Consider the following 21034-nt stretch of genomic DNA (forward strand, 5'->3'; position numbering starts at 1 on the left):
AAGGTACTTCAAGCTCTGATCATGACACAGTGAACTTAACTAAATGCGAGAGGCGCATGTTTTGCTCAGCAGTGCAGAAAGACCAACTCTCTGGAGACGAAATCCCAGTCATTATTTGCTTTTTAAAAGGTGTACGATTAAGATTGAATCTCACACTCCCACACATTAAAGAAGAATGAACAGTGAGGAATTATTTTCAACCTGGAATTTAACCTCAGCCACAGTAGTTGTGTGATTATGTTGCTGATCTACAGGCTTGGCACAATCAGCTGGAGAATGTGGGGTCAGATCTCATCATCACAGTCTGATCATTTGAACTCAGTTTTGAAATTCTAGTAATAAAGCTGTAACTTTAAGTAAATGTTGCCTGGAAGTTAACAATTGTCATTGAAAACCCAAGAGGTTTATTTATTTCCATTTGGGAAGGAAACTGGGTGTGTTTATAGAGTCTGATCTAAAAGTAACTGAAGTCTAATGTCCGACCCGAGAAATTATGTTAAAACGATTAGTTCAAAAAGACAGTTCACCATCAGCTTCTCAGTGCAACCAGGGATAGGCCAAACTTAACAGTGATGTCCATGGCCAAGAGTGAATTTTGGAAAATCAAGGGGTGCAGTGGATTTATGACCAGTATATTGGATTATATTGATTGGATTTTATTTGAGGTTTCTGATGGTTTCAGTATAGAATATTTGAATTGTTGTTTATTAGCTTTCGAGAGTCAGATAGTTTCTGGAGAGAAAAGGGCACAGGCCCACAAATAAAATTCAGGAACTATTTTAAAGTCATGCCTCTAGTGCTCATAAAATTCTCAAAAACATGCGTATACATACATTTTCTGTTAACATTTGCAGGTATTGGCTCTGACAACATTCCAGGAGTCATGCTGTGAAGATTTGTGCTCCAGGACTTGCTGCACCCCTAGCCAAGCTGTTCTGGTGCAGCTACAACACTGGAATCTAACTGATAATATGGAAAATTTCCCAAGTGTGTCCTGTACACAAAAAGCAGGTCAAATCTGACCTGGCCAATTACCATCCTATCAAGCTACTCTCGACTATTATCAAACTGACAGAAAGTGTCATTGACAATGCTAGCAAGTGGCACTTGGCACTCAATTTGAGTTCCACTGAGCTCAGTCAACTCCTGGCCTCATTATAGCTTTGATCCAAACACGGACAAAAGACCTGAAACGTAAATGGTACAGTGAGAATGATTGCCCTTGACATTAAAGGCAATATTTTACTAAACTTGGTACCTTATCAAGGAACCCTGTCAAAACTTAAGTCAATGAGAATCATGAGAAATCTTTCATCTGGTCGGAGTCACACCCAACACAAAGAAAGATGGCTATGGTTGTTGGAAGTCAGTCATCTCAGCCGCAAGACCTCATTATAGTTCTGAAGAAGGGTCACTGGACTCGAGACGTTGACCCTGTTGACTCAGATGCTGACAGACTAGCTGAGTTTCATCAACAATTTCTGGTTTTGTTTGTGTCAGATCTCCGGCATCTGCAGTTCTTCGTTTGATATTACATCACGAGAGGATGTTTGCTGATGACTGCTCAATGTTCAGCACCATTTGCAACTCCTCAGATACTGAAGCAACTCGTTTCCAATGCAATAAGACCTGGATAGATTTAGGCTGACAAGTTGTAAATAACATTCACATCATACAAGTGCCAGGCAATGGTCATCTCAAAAAAGAGACAACCTAATCATTGACCTTGACATTCAATGGCATTAGCATCACTGAATCCCCCACTATCAACATACTGAACATTGTTTAGGAATTGATCTGGACTAGCAATACAAATGCTGTGGCTATAACAGCAGGTCAAAGGCTGAGAATTCTGCAACAAGTAACTCACCTCATGTCTCCCCAGAGCCTGCCACCATCTACCCAGCACCAGATAGGATGCTGATGGAGTACTCCCTGACTTGCCTAAATGAGTGCAGCTCCAACAACACTCAAGAAGATCGATGCCTTCATTTGCAACTAATACTGAACTCGTACCAACTACAATAGCTTGCATTTATTGTCAGGTAGACAACTCCAATGGACTGGCTTTAGGTTAAGTTGGATATTGCATTTACAGTGAGGAACTCAAGAACTATTTTGACAGAAACTTGCTTAAGCAAAGTTTTTAAAAATCTTTCTTTTTCCTCCCAGGAATGGAACGGTGGCACAATGTTTAGCACTGCTGCCTCACAGTGCCAGGGACGTGGGTTCGATGGGGACCTGGTTTGCAAATGAAGAGGGAAAAAAAATCCTGCTTGATTGGCACGACATCCAACAACTTAAGTGTTTACCTCTCCAACACTTGGAGATGACCATTGTCTGGCACTTGTGTGATGTTTGAATGTTATTTGTGGCTGCATACCATGTATAAAATGCATTGCAGTGACTCACTGAAGTTCCTTCAGTAGCACCTCCTAAACTGTCCAACGAGCTCATGGGAACACCATCACATGCATGTTCCCCACTAAGCCACACACCATTCTGACTTACAATGATATCATTGTTGCTTCACTGCTGCAGGGTAACTCCCTTCCTAACAGTACCCATGCCAGATGGACTGCAGCAATTCAGGAAGACAACTCACCACTCAAGGGCAATAAGGGATAGTCAATAAAAGTCAGCGACACCAACATGCCATTGAAGAATAAAAAAACATTAGATCATAAATTCTGATCTCTGCATTTATAGTGGAAAGTGACTTTACATACATGCCACACTATAATTACACCGTCCCACCAAGAGTGGTACTTCAGTACCTGCTCTGGTGAAATATGTAACTACCAATATGGCAAGTTTACAAGAAGTTTTTCTATTATAAATGTGGTCATAGGAACAAGAAAAGATGACAGGAATTGAATGTATTTTTTATATATGACAGGAATGTGCTACAGAATGGAATCATATAGATATCGGGGGTGTTTTGTATAAACTTCAAGTAATTAGTTAAAGAGTTCATATTGTTTTCAATAGAGAGTGAGGTTGAAATGTAATTTGAAATAGAATAAAATATACCCAGTAGAGTTAGTGATGAGAAAATAATTGAGGAATCTCATTGTTTTTGGACACCTTTGCAAAGGCAAACAAGGTAAAAAAGTGATTCAAGAATTGGGAGTTTGATGAGGTGACATGTTCCTCTGAGTCCCAATTCCTGCGTGGGAGGAGGGTATATGAAGTATCATCTGATCCCGTCACAGATTCCTCCACTACCTACGTTGCTGTGATGCTATTGTAGCAGGCACAAGGAAGTTCCCTGCTCAGATGTTGGAAGAAGACTTTGCACGAATCATAGAATCCCTAGACTGCAGATAAAGGCCATTCAGCCCATTGATTCTGCACTGACCTTTGAAAGAACATCACATCCTATCCCTGTAAACTTATATTGACTTCAGTTAACTTACCTAGCCTGCACATTATGGGGCAATTTAGCGTAGCCAATTTACCTAACTTGCATATCTTTGGACTGTGTGAGGAAACCACAGCACCCTGAAGAAACACACACAGACAGGGGGAGAATGTGCAAACTCCACACAGACAGTCACCTGAGGCTGGAATCGAACCCAGGTCCCTGGCGTTGTGAGGCAGCAGTGCTAACCATTGTGCCACCATTCCATTCCTGGGAGAAAAAAAAAAGATTTTTAAAAACTTTGGTTAAGCAGGTTTCTGTCAAAATAGTTCTTGAGTTCCTCACTGTAAATACAATATTCAACTTAATATAAAGCTAGTCTATTTGAGTTGCCTATCCAACAATTAATACAAGTCGTTGTGGTTGGTACAAGTTCAGTATTAGTTGCAAATGAAGGGGAAATTACATGTCAGATGTATTTTGCTGAACAATATCCATGGGATTATGTTAGTGCATCGACTACTGGAACAATGAATCTATCAGAGAGAGTGAAAGGGTCATTGAAAGCTGTAGACTTTTGGAAAAAGAACTGTTTGCAAAACATCTAACTTCATTTTGATTTCATTTAGATAGGTCTTCATTCAGACTGCAGACTGGAAGAATCTATTACAACATTCTGAACTGGAACCATTCACTATCTCAAACACATCAGTCACTGTCCTGTCAATGTTACATTAAAGACATTCATTAAAGACATTGTGGGGCTTGAGATGTAATCTATTTGTCAACTATGCTAAGACATCGGAGTAGGATTGAATGTTGGTATCACATTGGAGCCATTATACTAGCTGCCTAACTAATTTTATTGCAGTAAATGGACTCTCAGGTAGTCTATATAATTGTTTCTTTCACACGACAGCTCAGGGATTTCGCCCTGATTGTTTAGTAAAAACTAATCAATTTCCTTTCATGCCAATTTCAATTCACATTGAACACGGGGGTGTTAAGTGATGATTTTGGCTTTTTTTTGTCTCTGTTCATTGCAAACAAGGAAGGAACATGAACTCTAAAAGAGGTTACTACAAGGTTTCCAGTCATGGTGATTTTTCAATATAACCTGATTTGAAATAGGTCACAGTATTGTATGATATTTAATAAATTGGTTCCTAAGATGCACCAGGGAAATGGTGGGATCTGGTAATGTTACTGAACTAATAATCCAAGGGCTAATACTCTGGCAACTGGATTTAAAATCTCACCATAGTAGCTGGTAGAATTTAGATTCAACAAGTACAATCTGGAATTATTCACTGATGTTTACCATGTAACTACCACTGATGATCTTAAAATAAAATCTGGCATATGACCAGCCCTTAGGAAAGGAAGGTCTGCTGTTCTTTCTTGGACTGGCCTGTATAGGTCTGGAGTCACAGAATGTGGTTGAGTCTTAACTGTCCTCAGAAATGGCCTAGCAAGAAGTTCAGTTCAAGGGCAATTGGGGATGGGCAACAAATGCTGACTTTGCCTGAGAGTCACATCCCGTGAAAGAACAAAAAAAAACTAGAAATTTCTGCATAATGTAAAAATAAGTTGCAGAAGCCCTGTCCTGTGCAACCAATCACAACATCCACCATCCTGAAAACGACCAGAGAAAGCCATTCCAAAATTATGAAAGTAAGACTTTTTCATCACTTGTGGTACATAATAAATAATTCCCTGTTGCTTCTGGGGCCCTTCAAATGCCTGCACTCCCCACTTTCATTAAAAGCTCCCAGATGCTTTGCCCCTCAAATCCATTGCATGTGTGCAATGACCCCCCATCCCCCATCCCCCATTTATCCCGCTCCATTAACTCCCCATTTAGTACTGACAATCACACAGCTACTGCAAAGAAAAGAAATGCAAATTCGTTAGACCGTAAAGCAACAGACAGAAGCAGCTGCTACAACATTACTAAGGAGAATGAACAATTGCTCAAAAACAAAATGTCCTATTGGTATCTTCTGACATTGCAGAATCGCAACATGAAATCAGAGCCCACAAAAACCAACATGAATCACGTGTGCCATGATACACTGCTAAAAAATATTGTTAAATACTGCTGCACAGCCAAGCAAATCAGCAAGCTGTCAGCCATAGGTCAGAGACCCTCACTTCCAGTAATGGTCACTCTCCACTGACATTGAATGCTTGAGAGTTGTAGTCCTGCTTGAGAGACTACAGAATAAAATCTAGTCTGATATTTCAGTGTAGTGCCAAGGGAGTACCACACTGTTGCAATTTCATTTCTGTGGCTTAGTCCCCAGAGAAAACATGAGGTACAAGTAAAGTTGCATAGTGTGAAATGGCACTGTGAGAGAAAAGAAAACAACTGCAGGAGGGCATTCAAAGTTCAGGGATTACAGTGAGATTAGAGATCATATTTGTCATGTTGGGATATTGTAGAAGTCCCAGGTTGCAACATAGATGAGGCACAAAGCCCAAGGTGGCAGATTAGACACCTGTTACATCATGAATAAACAAAGAGGGGGAAGGCCTTCATCAAAATCATGCATTCTACCACTATATCATGAGGGGAAACAAATTGGGTGGTTGGAGCATGGGTAGGATGGAGCTGAAAGAGGTAAGGGATGCTGTACAGTTCATGAAATAGTCTCAAAGGTCCAACAGTTAGATAGGAAATGTACTCGAAGCTTTAAATTTGTGCCATAAAACTGAAAATTGAATTAATGAGATGGTTGACATTGTCGGGAAATGTCATTGTAACTCTCATTTCACTACAACAAGTAATGGTCAGAGGCTACCAACTGCATTAGGACTCCTGTGATAAAATGTTTGTATATGGATTTCTGATATAAATGTTTACATAGGCAGTTTCCATTACAAATCTTAACAGAAAAGTCATCACAGGGAACTTTTGGGCAGGGCCTAAATACCACACATTGAACCTTCAAGAATGACTCGATAATAACACATCAATAATCATGGAATGCTACCTAGGCAAACATCAGAGCATTCTTAGAGTACACGATGCTGCTAAAAGCAGGTGCGCCCCTCCTCGGCCGAAGATTGATATTAGAGAAGTGAAAGAGTCAATAATAGTCAGATCGCTAGTCTGTTCCTTGAACCCCTGAAGAAGGATCACTGGACCCAAAATGTTAACTCTGCTGGGGAAAATATAAAAACTTTGAAGATTGTTACCTTAAAATTACTTTGACCAGGCAAATTCAAGCAAAGTAATTATTCACAGTTTGTTCACATGTTGGTGAGAAGCTAATGACACTATGCACACAGGCTGTTGGCACTAGGGTCTTTCTGAATCAGTTGCAGCTAGCTTTATTTCATTTTTCTGGAGGCACTGTTGCAGATTCTGAATCCTCCTTTAGGAATCCGTCTCTTATGGTGATGAAATTTCCTAGCTAGTTTACAACTCAACTCTAATTTGATGAAAGGTGTTTAGGGAAATGAGAGAGACAGAAGTAAGGTGAAAGCTGTTGCTTCAGCAAGTTATCTCCCTGAATGTCTGAGTTAAATTTTTTTTTCACCCACAAACTGGGTCATGTATTCTTTCTTTGAAAGTGTTGCAGATTTGCTGTTCTGTCCATGTAGCTTGTTCCAAACAATAAAATGTTGTTACTACTGTAGCAAGTGTCTCTTGCTTTGCAAAGCATATCTTACAATAAGTTCAAGATATACATCCAGTCAATGACATTATGAATTGACATTTTGAATAACACATCTTCATAACAACTGTAAGCATTGAATCCAGTCCCAGAGCTGTTGGTCCTTTTTTTTCCCAGGTGTTTAATCACCTGTTTATGGCTTGTCTTCCTATGTCAAGTTCAGCCAACTGGCATCTGTGAAATCCATGACAACCCTTGACAAGTTACCTCAGATCAGATACGCAGTTACTGTTACAGACACTAGAGAGAAACAGCTTAATTCATTCATTTCAAAAGAGAATTAGAAAGAAAAGCACCCGAAACGTCAGCCTTCCTGCTCCTCTGATGCTGCTTGGCCTGCTATGTTCATCCAGCTCTGCACCTTGTTATCTCAATGTTTTAATCCGATGGTATTGCTTTAAGAAATGGATTGGATGGGAATTTTCTGGTCAAAATTGTTCAGTTCATTCTACATTATCAATGTCTAAAACAAGTTGCAAATCATGGTGAGGAAGAGATATCGCATCGTCTGTGATTCTCCATTAATTGCTGGAAGGTTTCGTGGTATTTGCTGCTAGCTTCAAACAAACAGCGGCTTATCATTAAGGTCCTCATGAAAAGTTGCTACGTTTAAACAGTCATTGCCAATTAAACCCACCACAGAAAGTATGGGCTGGGTAGCTAACAACATAAGTACCACTTTAACGAGGCGGCTCTGGTCCTGCACTGAACAGTCAGTTTATGAAACAAGGGAATAAACACACCAAATATAGGCAGGGAATAGAAGGGATGTGGACCATGTGCAGGAAGATAGGATTCATTTAGAATAGCATCATGGTCAAGATAAACCTGGTGGGCCAAAGGGCCTGTTCTCTGTTCTAACTGATTGATCGCCCTGTCATAAAAACCAAAAGAACTGCGGATACTGTAAATCAGGAACAAAAACAGAAGCTGTTGGAAAAGCTCAGCAGGTCTGGCAGCATCTGTGAAAAAAAAATCAAAGTTAATGTTTTGGGTCCAGTGACCCTTCCTCAGAACTCAGTTTGCCCTGTCATGCTTGTTGACTGCAGACATACTATATTCCCCATTCCATATCAGCCTGTGAGGTATGTTCAGTGCCAGTATTCAAGCTGCAAGTATGAGGGTAAGTAATAAGTCATCTTTCTCTGAAATCTGGTGTTACTCTGGAGGAAGCAGTTGGTGACCAACAGTTCTTGAATATTTGAAAATACAGAAGCACAAGCGGAGGATAATGACAAGGGATGGGGAAGACATGGACCAAGCAGGATATTCACAGTGACTACTTCAGCAGTCTCTACGGCAGCTTTCAAAATGAGCATGAGGAGTGAGTGATGTTTTTGCTGGAGGTTAAAGGGTGACCTCATAGAAGTTTATAAAATCATGAGAGGCACAGATAAGATGAATAGCAAAGGACTTTTCTCTAGGGTGGAGGAGTTCAAAACTGGGGCCATTTTTTGTAAGGTGAGGGGACAAAGATTTAAAAGGGACAACTTTTCTACACAGAGAGGAGCTTGTATATGGAATAAACTGCCAGAGGAATTTTGATTTGATTTTGATTTTTTATTGTCACTTGTACCATACAATGAAAAGTTTTGTTTTGCATGCAGTACAGGAAGATCATAACATACAAAGATCATAGGGTGATTGAACAGAGCGAGGAATACAAAGTTACAGTTGCAAAGAAGGTTCACAAAAGCAAAATCAACATTGAATTTAAAATTTGAGAGGTCATTTAAGAAGTCTAATAACAGTGGGAAAGAAGCTGTTCTTGAACTGGTTAGTAAGTGTGTTTGAGCTTTTATATCTTCTACATGATGGATGAGATTATAACCAGGCTGGGAGGGGTCTTTGCTGATGTTAGCTGCCTTTCCGAGGCAACAGGAAGTGTAGGTGGAGGCAATGGTTGGAAGGTTAGCTTGTCTAATGGACTGGGCTGTATGCACAACTTTTTGCAGTTTCTTACAGCCCTGGGTGGAGCAGTTGCCATACCAAGCCATGATGCATCCAGATAGGGCGGCATGGTGACTCAGTGGTTAGCACTGCTGCCTCATAGTGCCAGGGACCCGGGTTCAATTCCGCCCTCGGGCGACTGTCTGTGTGGAGTTTGCAACGTTCTCCCTGTGCCTGCGTGGGTTTCCTCCGGGTACTCCGGTTTCCTCCCACAGTCCAAAGATGTGCAGCTTAGGTGGATTGGCTAAGCTAAATTGCCCGTAGTGTTCAGGGGTCTATAGGTTATAGGGGGATGGGTCTGGGTGGGATGCTCCAAGGGTTGGTGTGGAATTGTTGGGCCAAAGGGCCTGTTTCTGTACTGTAGGAATTCTATGATTCTATGATAGAATGTGTTCTATGGTGCATCTATAATAATTGGTGACAGTCCTTGCAGACATGCCGACTTTCCTTAGCTCCTGAAGAAGAAGAAGCATTGTTGTGCTGCCTTGACCATCACATCAATGTGGTGGTCCAGGACAGATTGTTGGTGATTGTCACTCCTAGGAGCTTGGCTCTTTCAAACATCTCCACCTCAGCTCCATTTATGTAGATAGGGGCAATCCCTCCTCCTTGCTTCCTGAAGTCAATGATCAGCTCTTTAGTTTTATTGACTTTGAGGGACAGATTGTTATCTTTACACCACATCACTAAGCACTCTATCTCTTTCCTGTATTCTGTCTCATCACTGTTTGATATCCAGCCTACAACAGTGGTGTCGTCAGTGAGCTTGTAGATAGAGTTCACATGAAATTTGGCCACACAGTCATGAGTGTATAGGGAGTACAGTAGGGGCTGAGAACACATCCTTGTGGGGTGCCAGTGTTGAGAATTGTCGTGGAGGAGGTGCTGATGCCTATCCTCACTGATTGTGGTCTGTGGGTCAGTAAGTCAAGGATCCAGTTGCAGAGAACAGAGCAGAGACCTAGGTCTCAGAGTTTGGAGATTAGTTTGTTTGGGGATTTTGTGTTGAAGGCGGAACTGTAGTCAGTAAGTAGAAGCCTGATGTAGGTTATTATCTAGGGATGAGTGTATGGCTAGGGAGATGGCATCTGCAGTGGGCCGTTGCGTGGTAGGCAAATTGCAAGGTATCGAAGTAGACTGGGAGGCTACAGTTGATAAGAGGCATGACTAACCTCTCGAGGCACTTCATAATTATGGAGGTTAGAGCCACTGCTAGATGCAGGTATAGTTACAACATTTAAAAGAAGTTTGGACAGGTACATGAATAATAAAGGTTTAGAGGGATATGGGTCAAATGCAGGCAAGTGGGACTAGTTTAGTTTGGGAAACTTGGAAGGAGGGACAAATTGGACCGGAGGCTCTATTTCCATGCCGTATGCTGTATGAACCTATGAGTGGAGATGGTGCATTAGGTAGGAACTTACAATTACTATCCAGAGTCTTGGTGAAATCAGGCAACACACTGCCACCCTCCTCAAAAAAAACCCTGTGGTGCCCAGAAAGCAGGCACAGCCAGCTGGTCATAGTGAACCTGCCCGATTTGCCTCCTTCTATAGCTTGTATCATTGGTTTAATCCAGGACCAGGGGCAATGCAAGTAGTGGCCATCTCCTCAATGGAACTAGAGATAACAACGTGTGGAGCTGGAGGAACACAGCAGGCCAGGCAGCATCAGAGGAGCAGGAAAGCTGACGTTTCAGGTCTGGATCCTTCTTCAGAAATGGGGGAGGGGAAGGGGCTGTGAAATAAATAGAGAGAGAGGGGACAGTGATTGAAGGTGGATAGTGAAACAGATAGGTGGGAGAGAAGACGGATAGGTCAAGGAGGTGGGGATGAAGCCAGTAAGGGTGAGTGTTCGAACTGTGGAAGGGTGGGTTAGTAAGTTTGCCGATGACACAAATGTTGGTGGAGTTGTAGATAGTGTGGAGGGCTGTTGCAGGTTGTAACGGGACATTGACAGGATGCAGAGCTGAGCAAAGAAGCGAAAGATGGAATTCAACCCAGAAAAGTGTGAAGTGATTCATTTTGGAAGGTTGAATTTGAATGCAGGATAAAGGGTTAATGGCAGGATTCTTAGCAGTGTGGAGGAACAGAGGGATCTTGGGGTCCATGTCCATAAATCCCTCAAAGTTGCTACCCAAGTTGATAGGGTTGTTAAGATGGCGTATGGTGTGTTGGCTTTCATTGGCAGGGGAATTGGGTTTAGGAACCACGAGGTTATGCTGCAGCTCTATAAAACCCTGGTTAGACCACACATGGAATATTGTGTTCCGTTCTGGTCACCTCATTATAGGAAGGATGTGAAGGCTTTAGAGAGGGTGCAGAGGAGATCTACCAGGATGCTGCCTGGACTGGAGGGCAGGTCTTATGAGGAAAGGTTGAGGGAGCTAGGGCTTTTCTCACTGGAGTGAAGAAGGATGAGAGGTAACTTGATAGAGGTGTACAAGGTGATGAGAGACATATATAGAATGGATAGCCAGAGACTTTTTCCCAGGGCAGAAATGACTAATACGAGGGGGCATAATTTTAAAGTGATTGGAGGAAGATATAGGAGGTATAGGAGATATCAGAGGTAGGTTCTTTACACAGAGAGTGGTGGGTGCATGGAATGCGCTGCCGGCAGTGGTAGTGGATATGTTAGAAACATTCAAGCGACTCTTGGGTAGGCACATGGATGATAGTAAAATGTAGAGTCTGCAGGGTAGTTTGATCTCAGAGTAGGATAATAGGTCGGCACAACATCATGGGCTGAAGGGCCTGCACTGTGTTGTATTTTTCTATGTTCTATGTTCTGTAAATCAAGATCTTTTCTTTGGTAAACAGGGAAGTATTTTATAGAGAGAACAAAAAGTGCTGGAGGCCACAATGGGTCAGGCAGCATCCATGAGAATTTAACTATACTCGAAATATTAGCTTATTCTCTCTCCATGGATGCTGCCTTACCCACTGTGATCTCCAGCATTTTTTGTTCTCTGTGCAGATTCCAGCATCTGCAGTAATTTGCTCCTACAAGGTATTTTATCGATCTGTTGTGGTAGGGGCTTGTTCTTTTACCAAGCCCAGGAATCTTGAAGCATGTGGGTTGATATGAGAATTGTATCTCCACTGGCGGATGTCCAGGATAAAAGGGCAATCATGTTACAGAATGTAGTGGTAACAACTCTCTTTAAAATGAAAGCATGCACAGGAAAATGTTGTCACACATCAGGAAGGAAGAGGGAGGAGAAATATTTGCTTGTAGAAAGTGAGGCAGATCAACAAAACATTGGGAAACCATCATTATTTTCTGAATTTTTTCTTAATCTTAGATATACGTGCAGCACAGTCAGATAAATGCTCTGTTGATCACTAATCCAATTTTCTTTAACAAGTAAAACTCCTTTGGCATATTATTCAAGGAAATTATCAGTTTATACCTTTGGGGGTTAAGGAGAAACCTAAATGCCATCTCTTAGCTCAGAATAAAAACTTGTAGCCTCTTTCTATGCTGGTTCTGCCAATGATTGGGATCATATCCTTTCCTCACACTCAATGACCCAAAAGACTTGCCCTTGTCTGAACCACTTCCCAATCCTTCCAGCTGGCAAGCTATACTCACTTGACACGTCCTTGCTGATAACTTAGAGCTCCAGCTCATTGGGGATTGGAGCAGAGTAGTGGAATCACCAACTTTAAGACTGTTTTAGCTGTGAGTAGATTTTCCTCCAGAACAATGTGAGATTGGAGCCTTTTCAGCAGCTTTTCACTGGTCTTCTGCGGAATCCTTGCTTATCTACATTTTCATCCTCAGTGAGATTAAGTCCTGTTTATAAGCCAATTAAAAAAAAGTGGTGATTCATGATCAAGATCTTTTAAGACCATAAGAAATAGAAAACAGGAGTAGACCTTTCGGCCCCTCAACTCTGTTCTGCCATTCAACAGAATCATGACTGTATGACATTCCTCATGTGCACTTTCCCGTCCTTTCCCTGTAACCCTTGATTACCCTACTGATCAAAAATCTATCCAGCTCAGCCTTAAATATACGCAAGACTCTGTCTCCACAGCTCTCTGTGGCAAGGTGTTCCAAAGGCTCACAATCCTCCTAGAAATTCCTCCTCAGCTCAGTCCTAAATTGGCAACCCTTTATTCTGAGGCTATGCCTTCTTCCATGAGGGGAAACATCCTTTCAGCATTTACCCTGTCAAACCTTTTAAAAATCTATATCTTTCATTGAGATTATCTCTCATTTTTCTATATTCCAATAAGTAGAGTTCCAACCTGTTTAGCCTTTGCTCATAAAACAATCCCTCCAGACCAGGGATCATCCTATTGAACCTTTTCTGAATTGCCTCCAATGAAATGATATTTTTCCTTTAATAATAGGATCCAAACTTTTCACCAGATATGGTCTCATAATAATTGAAGGGGTTGGTGAAAAATAGTGAATATGAGTTAATCCCACAACAATTCACTGAAAGAAAAAGCAAGCATGATCAATAAAAGTTTTAAGCAGCATTAAGTAAGTTAAGTGATTATATTAGACAGAATGAGCAAACTTAGTTACTTTAATGTGTACAGTTCATTTACTCCGATTTTCTTGTGTTAAGAAAGGCTTTGGAGTTAAATTGAATCCACAGCTAAAATGCTGATGTAGCAAACACGTAGGACAAGCAGCTGAGGCTATGCTTAGCTGAACTGATTGTAACCTCTGAGTCCTTACCAGCAGTTTGAATGGCTAGCGATCAAATAACACTCTGAGTTGTGTTCAGCAACATGATGTAATACATAAGCCTTGCATATAAGAATCACATTTCTGAAAGACGCCAAGAGGAGGACAGAAATTGTCATACCTCAAAATTGAAGGAAAGAATGGCTTACAAATAGCCATATAGGAAAATTCAGAACAAGACAGCAATCTGAAATGTACTTGATAAAAAAGCAAAATTAACAAAATGTTCTTTACACAAAAGGCTGTAAAAATACAGACTGCAGGATTCTGGAAAACTAAAGGTGAACAACCAATTCAGATGTTTCAAAGAGTGAATAACAATTACTTAATGTGGGAAGTAGGATAGGACTAGAACTCATTCTTCCTCTTAATCCTGCTTCATCATTCAATTACATCAAGATACAGAAAATTGGCAAAGGAAATAGTGAGAAAGGGTGAAAAGAACCTATCTTACAAATAATGAGGCTTGGCTTAGAGGTCAGACATCCATTAGCCTGTTGATGGCTTTGGTTTTCGGATCTCTTCTGTCAGTCTCACTATATTTATTTACACAAGATAGTTCAAGAGCTTTCAGTTTCTGTTGTTAATACTTCAAAGTGTCTGGATGGTTGATCCTTTTATCGGCTGCTGTGGTCAACATGACCAGCATGCACAAAACTGGACACTTGGTGATTATCTGAGAACATTAATGTCTTCATATTACTTGCCAGCTTAATGGTAAAATATCACCTGAATCATTTTTTCCTCTTTATTGTAGGAAACAAATGACAAAAACAAGCTATGAATTTAAAGATTCATTTATAGGTAAACAATTATGTAAGTAATTGAAATGTTTTGTGAATGTTCCCAAAGACTTCCTTCTCACAAACAATTATCTCACACAGCCGTTTTTAATGGCACCTCCTGTCACCTGTATTCGGAAAGCGGACTCCATTTTCTGGCCAGCAGTAAAATGAGTTTTTTTTAAATGAGAAAATCAAAAAAGTTATCAACTAAGAGCTACTTTTTCAAGTTTGTTTTTACGCATGTGATTGCCACTTTAGGGTACATTGGTTCTATACATTGTATAGCAGCTAAATGGGCATTCAAGTACCATGGCAAAGCATGAAGGTTACAGGGGTTATGGAAGTTGAGTAGGGTTGCATAGGAGGAGGTTTTGAACTTACTTTTCAAAGGTTCCCTCATCCAAACTATAGTTCATGAGACCTCAGAGGTGCTGTGATAAATAACTCTTTGAGAAGTTAGATCGATTCCATGACAGTTGTTGAGGACTTGTTGTACATGGCTTGTTGTACTGAGATTCATTTCTCTTGCGCAGTTCAGGTCTATGATCTTGTTTGACATATCATTATGGACTTGGACTTGTTCCTTGCACACCCCTTTGGTATTCATTCCGTCAAATCTGAGGTGGTGGTAATAGCATGCTGCAAATGGGGATAAAAGAGGGAGGATATAACCCACAACACAATAAAGTATAAAGGCGGTGGGACATTAAGAGCAAGGATGATGCTCAAAGACGTTGAAAACGCAGATGTCAAGGGCATGTAGGTGAGTGCATGTTTAAAAACTATAATAGCTTGCAATAGAGCTTACCTTTAACAGAAGAAACTGTTGGTTTGGATTTGGGACAATTGACCGCATGATGAAGGGAGCACACACTGCACCATGGACTTTACCACTTTATGGGATACACGGATTCATCTGTCCAGGAGTATGTCTATAAGATGGCAGTATTGTCTTGACAAACATTGAGTTTGTCTTGGAGCTAAGAACATTTTTCCATTGGTGCTGTTTGATATCCAGACTCCAAACTTTCAATTTTCTGTCTTGGAACTCTAGAAATTATCCAGACCTAAGTATTGGGAACATACAGGCTTCTTGCACATGGATACTATGCTTGGGAACTAGAGGACTGCTGAGACAATCTTACCCATATGATACTAGAGGTATTTCAGGAACTATTAATTGGAGCAATTTGGGAATAATTACCATCTCACTGGAAGTATCGAAGTACCTATAAGGGCTCTCCACCAATACTTATTGATGACAGCGCAGAGTTCTCAAATCATCTGCAACAATCTACAGGGGCTCTGATCTTATGGGATCCATGAATCAGCTGAAGTTGTTGCATTGTAACAAAAAAAAAAGAAAGTTCTTCGCACTCTTCTTATACAGAGGGCTGCATTCTTGATCTGAAAAAACAAAATTACATTAACATCTATTTGACAATGTTACACCGTGCGCAGCTCAGGTGTTTCTTCTGGACGCGACAACTGAGGTCCTGCACCTGGTCAATTCAGTCGTGGAGGTGATTGTTCATGCTTGTGGCAAGCTGCAGCTTGTGAATCAGGAGTGCCAACTTCTTGTGAGAACTTACCTTTCTGCCTCGATCAACGTGAGCCCTGGTCACCTTTCCTATCACCTGGGTTTGACCAGTCCTCACAACGCTCAGTCACAGCTCCCCAAAATAGAAGTGATGAGGGTTCTGTTGTACCTGCAGACTCAGCACCTGGAACACAGCTGGCCATCCCTGTCACAAAACTGTCCATCAGGTTCTGAAACTGTTTGTTCCAGTGTGTTCTGTCCAACTTCACTGATGAGCAAAAAGAAATTAGATTTTATATTTTTGGTATTGAGGTAAAGCATGCAGTTCTATACACAACCTGCTAATTGCACAGATTTGTCTCCGCAGGTCAGCCGTACTATTTTTTCAAATTTATAATACCATTGAAAAACCAAATGATTAGCTTGAACACTTACCCTGGCTGCCACTAGTGGTCTCTGGTGTGCTCTTCAACCACTGCTCAAGCAGGGGTACCACCAGCTTGTGCTTAGTCCCTTCTGCCTTTATCTCTGAGGGATGCACAAGATTTATAATCATAGCTTTGTGAAAGAATTTGAGGAGATTTGGATTCAGACGAAAGTTCACCTGTGAGTCTGACTTCAATGCTGGGTAAGTTGTTGGAGGTGATTCTGAAAGATAGGATATATATGCATTTGGAGAAGCAAGGAATGATTTGAGACAGTCAGCATGGTTTTGAGTGAGGAAAATCATGTCTCACAAATATAATTGAGTTTTTTTGAGAAAGTAACCAAGAAGATTGATGAGGCAGAGTGGTAGACATTGTTTACTTCGACTTTAGTAAAGCCTTTGACAAGATTCTGCATGGTAGGCTAATTAGTAAAGTTAGATTACATGGGATTCAGGGCGAGTTTCCCAATTGGATACAAAATTAGCTTAACAGAAGGAGAAAGAGTGATGGTAGAGGGTTATTTTTGGACTGGAGACCTGTTACAAGTGGTGTTCCACAGGGTTCGGTACTGGGTCTTCTTTTGTTTGTCATTTATATAAATGATTTAGACAACAGCATAGAAAGCATGGTTATTAAGTTTGTGAATGACACCAACATTGGTGGCATAGTGAACAGTGAAGACGGTTACCTAAGATTGCAAAGAGATTTTGATCAATTGGGTCAATGGGCTGAAGATTGGTGTAAAGAGTTTAATTTGAATAAATGCAATGTATTGCATTTTGGTAAAACAAACAAGGGCAGGACTATAGAATTAGAAGTAGACCCCTGGGTAGTATTGTAGAGCAGAGAGATCTAGGGAATAGATTCATAATTCTTTAAAGTTTGCGCCACATATAGACTAGTTGGTTAAGAAGACATTTAGCACATTGCGTTCATTGCTCAGACCTTTAAGTATAGGAGTTGGGACATCATGTTGACGTTGTCCAGAATATTGGTGAGGCCTTTTATGCAGTACTGGTCACCCTGTTATAGAAAGGATATTATTAAGCTGGAGAAGGTTCAGAAGAGATTTACCAGGATGTTGCCAGGAATGGAGGTTTTGAATTATAAGGAGAGACTGGATAGGTTGGGACTTTTTCACTGGAGTGTAGGAGGTTGAAGGGTGACTTTATAGTGGTTTATAAAATCATGAGAGGTATAGATAAGGTGAATGGCAGGTGTCTTTTCCCTGGGGTGGGGGATTTCAAGACTGGGCACACATTTTAAAGGTGAGACGAGAAAGATTTAAAAAAGACATGGGGCAATTTTTTAACACAAATAGTGGTTCATGTGGGGAATGAACTTCCAGAGGAAGTGGTGGATGCAGTTACAATGTTTAGAAGACACTTAGATAAGTACATGAATAAGAAATGTTTGAAGGTATATGGGCCAAGTGCAGGCAGGTGGGACTAGTTTTGTTTGGGATTATGGTCAGCGTGGACTGGTTGGACCAAAGGGTCTGTTCCAAATGCTGTTTGCCTCTATGGCTACTTTGCAAGATCAAGCTTACCTGCAAACAACTTGATGTGTGATTTGGAGATCATCAGAGTTCTGCATTAACCGATGAAGTATTAACTCCCAATTTGCCAATTCTTATATGGATCAATCAAACCAAACATCTTGCTGGGATTATGCAACTTTGGCTTGAATTTGTTAATGTTCCAATGAATGGAGATAATCCTGGATACCCCTGGCTCCACAACCATTATATCTGAAAGAGATGAAGTTATGAGAATTACAAAGCTGCAATTGACTTGCTGTTCCAATAATAGAGATTTAAACACCAGCTTTACATGGTTTCCTTTCCTTTGATGGTTTACTTAGTCAGAAGTTCAATGAATCTTCAGTCAAATTAAAGGAAAAATGATTTCATACAGCCAGACATTTGCATCCTAAGCATATTACTGGCTGATCATTTAGGTTTCTGGATCTGATTTAAACCAGCAAAATAATTAAAATGCCCACAACATACATGTTCACTTACTTTGATAACATGAAATGTGAAAACTGAGAAAGCATAATTTCCATGTATTAACATTTTACATTCTAAATTTAAAATAATATTGTTTCTGCTTTAAATGGTTCCAGAGTTGGGACGTTATATTGAAGTTGTACAGGACGGTGGTGATGCCTCTACTGGAGTACTATGTGTAGTTCTGGTTGCCCTGCTATAAGAAAGAATTATTGAATTGGAAAGGGCTCAGAAAAGATTTACCAGAGTGTTGCGGGGAGTGGAGGGGTTGAGATATAAAAATAGATTGGAAAGGCTGGGACCTTTTTCACTGGAGTTTAGGAGATTGGTGACCTAAAAGATGTTTATCAAATCATGAGTATTATAGATAAGGTGAATAGCAAGGATCTTTTCCCTAAGGTTGGATAATTCAAAACTAGCGGCATATTTTTAAGGTGTGTGAAGAGGTTTTTAAAAAGGGCATGGGAACAACTCTTTTTTACACAGAAAGTGGCTCATATGTGGAATGAACTGCCAGAGAAAGTGGTCGATGCAGGTACAGTTACAAAATTCAAAAGACATTTGGATAAGTACATGAATAGGAAAGGCTAAGATGGATATGGGCCAAATGCAGGCAAGTGGGACTAATTTAGTTTGGGAACATGGTTGGTGTGGACTAGTTGGACTGAAGGGTCTGTTTCCATGTTGTATAACTGTATAAATGCATGTGGACTAGTTGATCATGAGCAATGTGGGTAGCTGTTGACCAACTGGAATGAGGAATTTCAGATTTGAACTTCCTATGCAGGAGAAGCAGGTGCCAGAAACTATGTGCCTATTATGTGCATGTGGTGCCATTTTTGGGGGACTCAATAAGAGAAGAAAATCAACTTCATAGAAATCCAGCCTTTATTGTGCCTTGGTGAGCTAGGGCAAATGTGATAGTAGTTTGTGTCAGCTTTTCAATTTGGAAGCAGTAATTATAGTGGCTGCTGATCTGATTCTGATCAGGTTTCCCATGTTACTTCCAAAGCTCATGCTCAGCAGATCACTTAGGAATTGTGTTCACTTTTAATACAGTGTGTGTGTTTCTGTCCCTCCGAGTTTCTTTGTGTTTACCTTATCTGATCTCTGCATGTGTTTAAATTGCTGAGAGAGATGAGGGGTTAAACCTCATCACTGGAGCATGCTTTGAAATTGACATGGAGGGTGGTGTTACCAAGCCCTTGCACAACTTCGCAATGGTGAGAAAGTCAGCAGAATCATTTGAGATAGTCATTGTGGAGCTTCTTGATGTCGAGACCAAAATGTCCCATTATCCAAACAAGAGTTTAACGCTGAGGTGAGATTCTTGCTAGAGAGTGATGAGAGGCCTATTTGTACGCATTCTCCTGTTCTCCCACACACCAGAGCAAAACTTTACTTCCAACATGAAAGTCAGAGTAGTAACGCAGTGATTCCAGCTCAATGCTCATCCCTCCTCACATCCTGGATATCAAGCATAAATATCTTGGGGTATGATCCCTGGACAGCAATTGGATGCACACCTCTACCCAATTCACTAGAACGTCCAGGTCTCTATCAGCAAAGTGGGATGCTAATTTCCTTTTGCCTGACCTGTGTGGGGCAACTGACAGGAAATATGCATGGAAATTGTGCACTGTCGGTGCTTGACTGAGTCCATAGCTGTGCTTTAAAGATGGCATCAGAAATCCCAGGACATCCTGGCAATGGCCAGTATTTCCACCTGCAGCATGTGGAAAAATACAACAACTGGGCACAATAGGCATTTGATACATGGGAAATGAAGTGTGTGTGAGAAGGTAGAGTGAGGAAATGTGCTAGGGCTTGTGGAGAAAAACCCTCCATGAAACTTGCTTAAATTGACTCATAGCTGATTTCTGGTAAAATTCAGCTCATTGCTTCTATAAGGCAGGAAGCACATTTATGACATACTACTGATCAAGATAGAAACTCAGGATACATACTCAAGTGACTTCCATTGCCTTCCTTTACACGTTAGGTTTCTCTTGGTGGAATCATGGTTAACGGTGGCTGTAATTCAATTAGTTGATACTTGGTCTGAATTAAATCTGTTAGCAGCAATACCAGATACTGTGTATCCTGCCCACAAGTACCAATTGTGACTCATAACTGTAGTTGTAACTATGCCTCTGAAGTTTCTAGGTGATGACAGCTTGGGGAAAGACACTAACTTCAGTCAGCCTGCACTTAAATGCCGGCATTTACTCACTTAAAATGAGATTTCCTATGACACAGGAAAGGAATGCAATGGAGTACAGGTCTCCAGTGCTGAATCTATTGTATCGCTTCACTAGTCTGAAATTACTGAAATGGTACATTTGTTCCTTTATTGAGTTTGTAGTTTCCGAGGTAAATTCTATTTGAGCAACACTTAGTCATAATCATAAAGTAGAAGAGGTCTACAGCAATGAAAAAGGCTTTCAGCCCATTGCGTCTGCAACAGTCAAAAAAAACCTAACTATTCTAGAGGTAGTAGGAACTGCAGACGCTGGAAAATCTGAGACAACAAGGTGCAGAGCTGGATGAACACAGCAGGCCA

The sequence above is a fragment of the Rhincodon typus genome, chromosome 12, assembly GCF_021869965.1.
Source record: "Rhincodon typus isolate 14 chromosome 12, sRhiTyp1.1, whole genome shotgun sequence".
Lineage (NCBI taxonomy): Eukaryota > Metazoa > Chordata > Chondrichthyes > Orectolobiformes > Rhincodontidae > Rhincodon > Rhincodon typus.